The following is a 12,586-nucleotide window of genomic DNA, read 5'->3' as shown; positions in this document are numbered from 1 at the left end:
AATATTCCTTAGAGCAAGCTTGGAAATATTTCTGTATCAGCATTGTCTTTGATCACAATACCCGAGTATGCATTGTACTTTTTCCTGGGTTCTGTGGGATCTGTGTATTATCAGCTCTTATGGAGAAGTTTTCTTATGGGCAAGATGTCCTAGTAAGATCAGATTCAGGCACAGATATTTCACTTGCACCTAAATAAATTCTTCTTGTTTTATCTACAAATAATAGGAACTGCCTTTTCTGATTATAAAGAAAGAGCAGTAAGTTGTGTAAGACTTGACAAACACATTGACCTAGCATTGAAGAAAACAAACTCTGAGAGCTTCTTCACTGAAACTCATTTTATTGCTGGAAAAGCATCCCAGAAGTTTCTTTTTCGGTTTGTTTGTTTGTTTAAAGATTTATTTATTTTAGAGAGAGAGAGAGACAGTGCAAGTGGAGAGAGGGACAGAGGGAGAGGGAGAGGGAGAGAGAGAATCTCAAACAGACTCCCTGCTGAGCACGGAGCCTGATGTGGGGCTCGATCTCAGGACCCTGAGATCAGGACCTGAACTGAAACCAAGAGGCAGACACTCAACAGACTGAGCCACCCAGGCACCCCCAGAAACTTCTAATTCACATACATAAAGGACTTATCAAAGCTAATGTTTTAATGTGCTTTCTTTATAATTAAATTAGAGAACATATGTGAACAGTTTTTATAATATTGACACAATGTAAATACATTTTAAGATCAAGTGAATTAAACTATACTTTCATTACAAGCTTTATTTAATAAGATACTTATTAAAGATTTAATATCTATGATATATATTGAAGGTAGTACTCTCGTATTTCTAAATGAATATTTTAAACTATGATTTCTCCTTTTTTTATAACATCAAACCGATATTACTACCAAACTACTCTACCAAACAAAATATTTTGAAGAGTCACTGCTAAAGAAATGAATATTCACTGCAATTAAACATGAAAACTAACTCAAAGTTGGACATTGATTAGTGATAATTATCTTTCAAAATATTTTAGTGTAACTGTGTAAATATATTCTGACTTTTATTAACCAGATCATTATGTGAAAATCAGTGAAAACTTGACTAACTTTTCAAGAAATCTCATTATTAACATATATAAGTCTAAGGAGATTTAGATATTATTTATCCCAACATAGATATTGGTCCAAAGCTTTCACCAAACCTAAAGGAAGAGACTGGCTGTCTTGCTTTATGAGATTTTTCATTGTAACAGAAAAGTCTCCTTAGTGGGCCCTTATACAAAGGGGAAAATAACATTATAACTAAATATTTAAACAGTTTTTTAAAGCACCAGATAATCCCACCACCACCTCCAGTACTGCCATCTGGTTGTATTTTAGTCTATACTCTTCCAAATCATGACCACAGAGTTCTGTTTTCTTAACATTGTTTAATGAGGGGTGCCTGGGCGACGCAGTCAGTTAAGCATCTGACTCTTGATTTTGACTCAGATCATGATCTCAGGATCCTGGGATCAAGCCCTCCATCGGGCTCCACACTCACCAGGGAGTCTACTTGAGATTCTCTCTCTCTCTCTCCCTCTACACCTCCCTCCGCTGATGCACACACTCTCTCTCTCTCTCAAATAAATAAATAAATCTTAAAAAAAAAAATTGTTGTAATGAATGAGCTTCCATCAGTGTGTGGTACCACGCAACAGGTGCACAGTAAATGTTTGCTCAATGAATGAAGGGATGAACAAATGAATGAGAAGTTGTGATTTATGCCACCTTAAAGACTCTCACCTCTGATTCAGCTGGTCTCACATGTAGAAGGATGCCCACCTCTTCTCCTGTCACTAGATGTGTGTGCTGTGTCCTGTGGTTAAGACCTTGGGCTCTGCAGAGACCAAAGACAACCCTTGGTTCTACCAGTCAACTAAATATGTGATCTTGAGCAAGTTACTCCAAACCTCCAAGCCTCAGTTCTTTCAACGAGAAAATGAAGATCCAGGTGGTGCCTTTATGTTTGAAGTACCATATGTGAATTATCATGTGCTTAGCACAATAGCTAATGTTTTCTGTTCACTGTTACTGTGATGTTTCTCATCTAAAACGTTATGCTCGGTCAAATAAGACCATATCCGCAAATATAAAAATGCTGTTCTTTTGTTAAGATACATAATCAAGGGGCGCCTGTGTGGCTCAGTCATTAAGTGTCTGCCTTCGGCTTGGGTCATGATTCCGGGGTCCTGGGATCGAGCCCCGCATCGGGCTTCCTGCTCAGCGGGAAGCCTGCTTCTCCCTCTCCCACTCCCCCTCCTTGTGTTCCCTCTCTCGCTGTGTCTCTCTCTCAAATAAATAAATAAAATCTTTAAAAAAAAAAAGATACATAATCAAACAGACTTGTTCTCTTTGATATTACAGAGGCCATATCAGTACATCAAATAGAAATATCATAACTTATGCCTCTCTTTAGTTGTTGAGTATTTAAGTTGTTTCAGAGTATTTGATATTCTCAAACAATTATGTTAATGAGTCATCATTGTATCTATGTACAAAAAATACTAGAGTTTATTCTGTATGTGAATACATAGACTTTTCTTCCTTTAAACCATTTCCTAAGATAGATTCCCAAGAGTATTAGTGCCGAGCAAAGAGTATGTATGATATTTTGATGTCAGTTTGTTACGTATTGACATACTGCTTTTTCTTTGACTTTCTAATTGGAGCCTTACAGTTCACAGAAAGAGGCACACTGGTAGATACACTGGGAATGTGGTACATGAACCATCCTCTTCTCTAGAGAAGCAGTAAAGGGATTCTTGGCCCTGGTGGACAGCACATGCATTTTTTAAATTAAAAGGAAGTAACATGGATCAAGCTAATTTTGAGGATCCATAAGGACTTCTTTCTTTGGAACAACTTTTTTATCTAATTAGGTTCCTTACCTTCAGCCCACTGGGCAGCTATTCATGCACATGTGAGTAGCATTTCTCTCTTTCATCCCTAGTTGGATACTAGAGATTTACCTTGTTATTTGGTACTTGGAAGTCGTTTTGACTGTACCTTAGCCTGACTGAGGATAAGGAATAATTTACTTGGAATCCCACGGCTTCCATTTTGTTCTCATAAAGAGAGATATTTTTATAGAAGGGTCAGTGAACTCACCTGGGGTCATAAAGCATGGCTGGATTGGTTTGTCACTTACATGCAGTAGGGCATCCAGCCAAGCCAGGAGGCACCAGCTTCACCATCCCTGGCTCATAGCCTGAGGACCAGCAGACAGACAAGCCTGGCAGCACAGGTCCCAACCAGTGGCACAGAGAGGGGAGACTCTCTACTTAAATCTACAATTGACCAATTGACAATATTTTTATTGTACAAACCACCAGCACATCCTGCCACTTTTTAAAAGGCAGCCACTACTGATTATAATTATAACTAATATTTCTGGAATTCATAAATGCAGACACTATAATTTCAGGCTATTTAAATATGCACAAGAGGGGCGCCTGGGTGGCTCAGTCATTAGGCGTCTGCCTTCGGCTCAGGTCATGATCCCAGGGTCCTGGGATTGAGCCCTACATTGGGCTCCCTGCTCTGTGGGAAGCCTGCTTCTCCCACTCCCCCTGCTTGTGTTCTCTCTCTTGCTGTGTCTCTCTCTATCAAATAAATAAATGAAATCTTAAATATGCATAAGAGTAATAGGCTTAAAAGCAAGTCATAACTTTCTTTTCCATTTTGTATTGCTTTTGGGGGTTCTAATTTTCCAGTATATCACCCAAACTCAGATGTTTAGCACAAAATAATCATCCACTTAACATTCATATTTATGATTGTGTAAAATACGTCACAATTATATTGATTAGGAACAACTTTTGCATTTCCTTATGAATAGTGAATCCTGAATGTGTATTACCATCAAATAATACAATATAAATCAGTGAAAAATTGGCCTTCAAGTATTACCCCTGCATGATATGATTTTATCTAATAAGGTAGATGCTTCTTAAACTATTGCTATAGTACATCAAGTTTAAGTCTCCAAACCACCTTTTAATTACAAATATTTTCTGGAGTTCTCCCCTGAAGAGTTGCTTTTGCTCTTAAATAATCCTAAGTATAGTTCTCACGATTTCCTATTTCATGATGAATTTATGGGGAAACCTGACAGAGCTGCTAGATTTCCATTAGACTGGCATATTCCATACACTTAGGTTTTCTTTCACTCTAACCTCTCCTTCGGAAATATGTTTTGCAGTGTTGTATTGGTCATTCTCAGAAATTCCTAATTTACCTTACATATGACGTATGTTCAAATGTTAACTGGAACTGATGTAGGCCAGTATTTTATCTGTCACTTACATTGTGTTTTTTATATCCATAGCTTCTGTGCCATGTGTTGAAAGGATATATTCGTTAAGGAGAAAATTCTATCATTCTGAACGATTTTGGATGTTACTTTAAATATTTTGCCAGGTGAAAGCAAGAGAATTTTAATCACAGTTAAAGTCAAGGCTATAAATGATTACACTATACTAGATGGGGAAACACATCAAATGCAAAGCTAGATACGCAAAGTAGAGTTTTATAGGGGAAACCTAATTCAGAATTTGTTGATACTCTGCACATGGGTTGCAGTTTGCTTTTTATGCTGATTTTGGAGCAAATAAGTGTTTATACTGCTAGTCATATAATGTGACATTTTATTAAGACCAGTTGAAATGCTTTTTAATTGGTTTGATAATTACATTGCATTATAATACTTAAAGACATATAATTTGGCAAATGAATGCTTCTTGAGACATAATTGCCCAGAAAAAAAATGTGCGCCTTTTTTTTTTTTCTTTAGATGAATCCCTAGTATGGACTCATTGATAAAAACTGGCCAAAGAAACTGAATGTTAATTGAATTATATTTAAAGATTTTAAAAAGCTGACTACATGCCCATCTGATTGGCTTAGAAAAATACATTAAAAAGTTTCTAAATACTCATCTGCCTATCTAAAAGTCTGGCTTCATGTTAAAAGCAGGAATTTTTTATATTGAGGTTTAATTGATGTACAACATTATATTAGTTTCAGGTGTAGATCAAGATGATTTGATTGTTTCTATTGCAAAATGATCACCACAGTAAGTTTAGTTAACATCCGTCACCATGCCTGGTTTGCAGAATTTTTTCTTATGATGAGAACTTTTAAGATCTACTCTCTTAGCAACTTTCCAATATGTAGTAGAGTGTTATTAACTACAGTCTCAATGCTGTATGTTATATCCCATGACATATTTATTGCATAACTGGAAGTTTGTACTTTTTGACACCCTTCACCTGTTTTGCCCACCCTCCCACCTCTGGCAGCCACCAATCTGTTCTCTGTATTTATGAGGGTGTTTTTTGTTTCTTGTTTGTTTGTTTGTTTGTTTTTATTCCACATATAAATGAGATCACATGGCATTTGTCATTCTCTGTCTAACTTATTTCATGCAGCGTAATACCTTCTAGGTCTGCCTTTCTTCACTTAGCAATGCCTTCAAGGACACATAAGCTGTTTCCATATCTTGGCTATTGTAAATAATGCTGCAGTGAACATAGGGGTGCAGATATTTTTCCAGGTGGCTTCATTTTCTTTGGGTAAATACTGAGAAGTGGAATTGCTGGATCATAATGTAATTCTATTTTTAATTTTTTGAGGAATCGCCATACTGTTTGCCATAGTGGCTGCACCAATTTACATTCCCACCAACAGTGCACAAGGGTTTCTTTTTCTCCGCATCCTTGCCAAAACTTGTTATTTCTTGTCTTTTTGTTGATAGCCATTCTAACAGGTGTGACATAATATCTCATTGTGGTTTTGATTTGCATTTCCCTGATGATGAGTGATGTTGAGCATCTTTTCGTGTACCTCTTGGCCATCTGTATGTTTTCTTTAGAAAAAATGTCTATTCAGTCTTCTGCCCATTTTTTAATTGGATTGTTGGGGGTTTTTCCTATTAAGTTGTATGAGTTCTTTATGTATTTTGGATATTAACCCCTTTTCAGGTATGTGATTTACAAATATTTTCTCCTGTTCAGTAGGTTGTCTTTTCATTTTGTTGATGGTTTCCTTTGCTTTGAAGAAGTTTTTTAGTTTGATGTAGTCCTACTTGTTTCTTTTTGGTTTTGGTGTCAAATCCAAAAATTCATTGCCAAGACCCAGGTTAAGGAGCTCATACCTGTTTTCTTCTAGGAGTTTTACGGGTTCAGGTTTTACGTTCAAGTCTTTAATCTATTTTGAGTTAATTTTTGTGTATGGTATAAGATAGCACTCCAATTTCATCTTTTGCATGTGGCTGTCCAGTTTTCCCAATGCCATTTATTGAAGAGACTTTCCTTCCTCCATTGCATATTCTTGGCTCTTTTGTTGGAATTTATTTGACCATATAAGTTTGGGTTTATTTCTGGGTTCTCTGTTCTGTTCCATTGACCTATGTGTCCGATTTTATGCCAGTACCATACTGTTTTGATTACTATACCTTTGTAACATAGTTTGAAATCAAGGGAGGGTGTTGCCTCCAGCTCTGTTCTTCTTTTTCAAAATTGTTTTGGCTATTTGGGGTCTTTTGTGGTTCCATACAAATTTTCAGAACTTTTTGTTCTATTTCTGTGGAAAAAAAATGCTACTGGGATTTTGATATGGACTGCATTGAATCTGCAGATTGCTTTGGGTAGTATGGATATTTTAACAATATTAGTTCTTCAGTCCATGAGCATGGAACATCTTTCCATTTATTTGTGTCTTCTTCAGTTTCTTTCATCAGTATCTTACAGGTTTCAGTGTGCAGATCTTTCACCTTCTTAATTAAATTTATTCCTAGGTATTTTATTGTTTATAATGCAATTGTAAATAGGATTGTTACCTTAATTTTTCTTTCTGATAGCTTGTTATTAGTGTAGGGAAACAAAACAAATTTTTTTGTATATTGATTTTATGTCCTGCAAATTTACTGAATTCATTTATTAGTTCTAACAGGTTTTGGTCTAGTCTTCAGAGTTTTGTATATCTAGTATCATGTCATCTGCAAATAGTGACAGTTTTACTTCTTCCTTTCCAATCCGAATGCCTTTTATTTCTTTTTCTTGCCTAATTGCTCTGGCTAAGACTTTATACTATGCTGGATAAAAGTGGCAAAAGTGGACATTCTTGTCTTGTTCCTGATCTCAGAGGGAAAACTTTCAGCTTTCCATCATTGGGTATGATGTAGCTGTGGGCTAGTCATATATGGCCTTTATTATGTTGAGGTACATTTCCTCTATACCCATTTTGTTGAGAACTTTGATCATAAATGGATGTTGAATTTTGTCAAATGCTTTCCTACATCTACTGTGATGATCATATGATTTTTATCCTTCATTTTGTTAAAGTGGCCTATCATATTGATTGATTGATTGATGCTGAATCATCCTTATATCCCTAGAACAAATCCCACTTGATTGTGGTGTATGATCCTTTTAATGTATTGTTGAATTTGGTTTACTGATATTTTGTTGAGCATGTTTATACTTATGTTCATCAGGGATATTGGCCTGTGATTTTCTTTTATTGCAGTGTCCTTGTCTGGTTTTGGTATCAGGGTAATGCTGGCCTTGTAAAATGAATTTGGAAGTGTTCCGATCTTCTCTGTGTTTTGGAAGAGTTTGAGAAGGATTGGTATTAATTCTTCTTTGAATGCTAGGTGAAAGCAGTAAAATTTTATTAGTGATGAAAGCAGTTACTTTCTGGTAGTCCTTAAAATTACTTAACATAAAAGTTTAAGTGATTTTTTTTAGAAATTCTTTACCAAGTAGCATAGTATTAAATTATTTATATTCTTTTTGATTTTTAGGTAATCCTGAGCAGTCCTAAGAGAGGAAATGAAAAAAAGAATAAAAACATTTTTAGCATAACCAGATGTGAATTCCCCACATTGGTCTGGCATGGAGAACTGATTATGAAGTAACATGATACTTTGAATTTATCCATTTTTGGTATCTTTGCAGAAAAGATTTAACCTGGCAGGCTTGACTGCTGATCTTTAGGAAGGCATGCTTACAAAGTTGGCCCTTGGCTGGCATCTGGGATCTTTGATTTGGGAAGGTTCCCAACCCCATAACTGATAAGAGTAGTTCACCATGCCTAGACTGTTTATGTAAGCAGTATGGTTTATGCTGAACACCTGCTTTCATTCTGGAAGTCTGGAATTTTGGTATGTGCCAAGCAGAGACTGCCTACACGACCAGTTCCCAGCAAAAATCTTGAGTAATGAGTCTCTCAAAAACTTCCCTGATTGGCAGCATTTCACGTGTTGCTAGGGGTATTAAGCAAATCCCATGTGACTCCATTGGGAGTAGAAACTTGGCCTTAGTTTCCCCTTGAACGTTGGCTGATTTTGCCTTGTATCCTTTTGCTTTAATAAATCATAGCTAAATATCACTAAATATTGGGACCTGTGGGTCCTCCTAGTGAATCATCAAACCTGGGGGTGGGCTGGGGACCCTCAACACGGTACTCTATTGGTAGTAATTCAGAGGACGTCTGAGGACCATGTGTTGCCGGCGGATAATAGGGCTCAGCCTCACAACACTTACAGAAGCAATGTTGGTGGTAGGGCTCAAACATTTTTTCCCGGTACAGTCTGTAAAACACTTTCTTCAGGTCATCCAAAGAATTGTAGGTTAGGTGCTCACTACCTCTTTTTAAAATTTAAAGGTTAGTTCTTTAATTTACTTTCTTTCTTTCCTTAAAGAAACTTTCTCTTAATCCCCCAATGATTAGCACTGTGCCCAGTTTAATAAATGTTGAATTTAATTGAAGAGGCCTCCAGCAAAATGTGAAGGCTTTGATCTTTCCCAGCCCTGTCCCAACCTTGCCTCACTGCGGTGTCTCTACCCACATGCCCTGTTCCCTAACACACACCATGTGAACTGTGCCAGGGCTATTCTAGAACTCCAAATATTGATGTCTGCCTAGTTCCTTTTTGCAAAACAAGAAGAAATTTCGTCTTTAGGATTTGGGTGTGGCTATTCACTCACTGGATAACTGATGTATAGATTTGACCACATTTAGTAATAGTGATTTTCAGTATTTATTATATGACAGAGTCTGAATCTAAACTCAAAACGATGTGTAATAATGGCCTGAATAAATGGAAAAGCAGAGTATGCATATGCCAAATGAATTGACCATGCTGTCTGAAAAAAGTTCAAAATAAGAAAAGTATTCTGCAGCTTTGGTTCCATCGGTCTGGTCCACTTTTCACATGTGCCCAACAAATTGTAAATTAATGTTCCCTTCCCTTTGAAGGGGTTGCCGTACCAGTTGTGATGTTAACACTACAGCTAGCTGCCGTTTAAACATGTAGAGCATATTCTGCCAGTAAGTCTTAGGATGCTCTAGGCTCACGGTTACCGGAAGCCACAAGTTCATATGAGCGCACGATGGGATGGACAACTGCTATTGTTAAGTCTGTATCAGATAGGGGAAAGATCAGGAAGAATTGTGCACATAACTGAAGGCAAGAACCCACACTTTCTTAACCTCTCTTGGCATCCATTTTGGACTATCATGAACTAACTGCCAAGTTTCTGCATTTCTGAAGCTCTAGAAGTTATTTTCAAATACAAGGTATTTATATATGAGAACACTAAAATGTACCTATTTACTTGCAGTGAAACTGTAACTTCTTGCCTAGTCTTCTGAAAAAATTCATATTGTATATCTAGCAAACGCATGGTTTAAAATGTAATAATTAGGGGCGCCTGGATGGCTCAGTCAGTTAAGCGTCTATCTTCAGCTTAGGTCATGATCCCGGAGTCCTGGGATCGAGCTCTGAGTCAGCTCCCTGCTTGGCGGGGAGTCTGCCTCTCCTTCTGCCCCTCACCCCGCTTGTGCTTATTCACCCTCGCTCTCTCTCTCAAATAAATAAATAAAATCTTTTTAAAAAATGTAATAATTAACCAGCAGCAAGAGTGAAAATTTTCTCTCGGAAACATCTATTAAGATTCAAAGAACTTGGGGTGCCTGGGTGGCTCAGTTGTTAAGCGTCTGCCTTTGGCTCAGGTCATGATCCCAGGGTCCTGGGATCGAGCCCCGCATCGGGCTCCCTGCTCGGCGGGAAGCCTGCTTCTCCCTCTCCCACTCCCCCTGCTTATGTTCCCTCTCTCGCTGTGCCTCTCTCTGTCAAATAAATAAATAAAATCTTTAAAAAAAAAAAAAGATTCAAAGATCTTAATAGATGCTCTTTTCTTTTCTTTTTTTTAGAGAGAGAGCACGAGCAGGGAGGAGCAGAGGGAGACGGAGAGGGAGAGAATCTTAAGCAGGCTCCATGCCTAGCACAGAGCCCAATGCGGGGCTTGATCTCATGATCCTGAGATCACGATCTGAGCCAAAATCAAGAGTTGGGACGCTAACCAAATGAGCCACCCAGGTGCCCCTTAGTAGTTGCTTTTTGAGACCAAGACAATAGCAAGGACTAGAGAAACTACCCAAGGATTTTCTCACTTGGGTGTGGGTGGCAATTCAGCTCTAGATTTAATCTAACATGTAGAATGTCTAGCTACTTAGGAAATAGCATGGGAATCCCTTAGAGCAGACTTCTTCAAAGAATATTGTGTTAGACCAGCATGGTCCTCAAAGATGGTCCTCAAAGCATGGGAAGTGGACCAGCATTGGTCTGGAAACATTAGTCATTGGTCTACAAGTAGATCATTGTAGAAATTGAAAGTATTTACAAACTTCTGTAGTAACTTGACATAGCATGGCATGCAAATATGTGATAATTTTTCTAGTAAATCATTGTACTGTATTTTACAAAAGTAATTGTCTGTGATAGATTGGACTTCCTCCACCCACCCCCAAATGGCCCTTCACCACAAATAGCTTAGGAACATCTGTTAAAAAATGCAGTTTCCTAGACCCCAGCATAAACCAGAGGAACCCAAATCTCTGGAAATGGGGACAAGTCCCAGGAATGGACATTTAGCAAGCTGCCCGGATCATTCTTTTTCGTGCCAAAGTTTGAGAACTGCTTTAGGAGGAAGGCCAATAATGTGGCTAATACATTTCTGAAGTATAAGGTTAACTTCTGAAAGCCATCCACTCTAAGGACCAGAGTCGCAAGGTGACAGCTCTTACACGTTTGACTTCAGCCCTCAGGGAGGAGGTTGTGTCCTTGGCTCACAACACAGCCCAGCTAACAGAGACCTGTGGTTTCTATGTACAGTTCCATTGCTAGCTTTTGAGATGCCTTTGTGCAAGACACCCTTGAAGCCTCTTCAACTGAAAGTTGTTTTTATTAATTGTATTAATGGAAAGCGTCTAAGTATGCGAGGGGTGTCTAGGATCCTTTGATGTGGTTCCTCCGCACATCACACCATGCCCCGGGGAGGGAGGGCTGCCTGCTGCAGGGCAATACCATACAGGACCTTGTTCCATAGCTCCTGCTTAGAAAACCCTGATGCCCTCCTCAGCTCCATAGACACAGGCCCTGTGACGCTGATCAAGAAAGAACACACACATCAGAGGGGTTCTTGTTTGTTGCAAGTGTAAAGTAACCGGGATCAAAGGGGCAATTTTAATGCTCCCTGGGCACATGGCTTTCTCATTCACCATGTGAATCAGTAGATGATTTTATGAGGAGGAGGGAAAAAATATTTCTAGAGCAGTAATTGCTCATCAGAAGGAGAGGGACTTCTTTATCGCCTGTGCTGCATGTTTAGGTGTTGATACCCACTCTCCTCGGTGACTTCAGGAGTGAAGTGCTGGTCCTTGGCTCCCCCTGAATCGCTGTCACCTTCGGTCATCCCAAGGAAGGGGCCTCAACCCAGCAGTAGGTCAGCCAGTGAAGAGGAGGAGGAAATAGATTGTGGGAGGAAAAGGAAAGGAACAGACCAGTAACTTGAAGTTTTGACAGAGCTCTTGAGGACAGTTTTGCTTCTTAGAATTTGAACTGAAGCACCTCCTTCTCTCTGTTAGGAATGTGTTTTATTTTCAGCCCCAATACTGTGTCCTGGCTCTCAAGTCACACCTTTTAAGGCTTCTAAACAGGATGCCATTGTCACCTGTGGACCAGCACCCCTTCTCCTGCTTCTCTCCCTTCCCTTGTCTGCCAGGCAGCCTAGGAGGTTCAGGCTCACCTCCTTGAGCAACTCCTCTGGATCCCCAGGCAAAATTCAGCCCCTTCCCTCTTCTCTCCCGGTGGCCCTTATGCATGACTTTCTCTGGTTGTGAGGATTTTCATGGTTGATTAATTAGAAATATGATTGTCCTCTGCAGATAGATGTTGCCATTTAACAGGATCTAACTGCTGTGACTATGTTTTTTCATAAGAAAGGATCCTTCTTTCATAAAAGGGATAAGCATATATTTTTTTAAAGTTTAAAGGATATCAACAAAGATATTGGTGGTGCTGGGGAGAAAGAAAGCCATTTAGCCCTTCTAGATCAAGAACTAGATTTGCTCAGTGAGGATAAGGTTTGATGGGTCTCTATTTGAAACATTAAGAAAGAAAGAAAAAGAAAAGAAAGAAAGAAAAAGAAAGAAAGAAAGAAAGAAAGAAAGAAAGAAAGAAAGAAAGAAAGAAAGAAAGAAAGAAA

General features: G+C 38.5%; 1 protein-coding gene across 1 annotated transcript in view; it reads left to right on the top strand.

Annotated features, from left to right (window-relative positions):
* Window positions 1–12,586, top strand: part of ST6GAL2 (ST6 beta-galactoside alpha-2,6-sialyltransferase 2) — a 32,924-nt gene that overhangs the window by 19,429 nt on the left and 909 nt on the right. The window lies entirely within an intron of this gene.

Source organism: Neomonachus schauinslandi, chromosome 10, assembly GCF_002201575.2.
Source record: "Neomonachus schauinslandi chromosome 10, ASM220157v2, whole genome shotgun sequence".
Taxonomy (NCBI): Eukaryota; Metazoa; Chordata; class Mammalia; order Carnivora; family Phocidae; genus Neomonachus; species Neomonachus schauinslandi.
The sequence above is the reverse complement of the archived record's forward strand: the minus strand, read 5'-3'. Positions and strand labels throughout refer to the sequence as shown.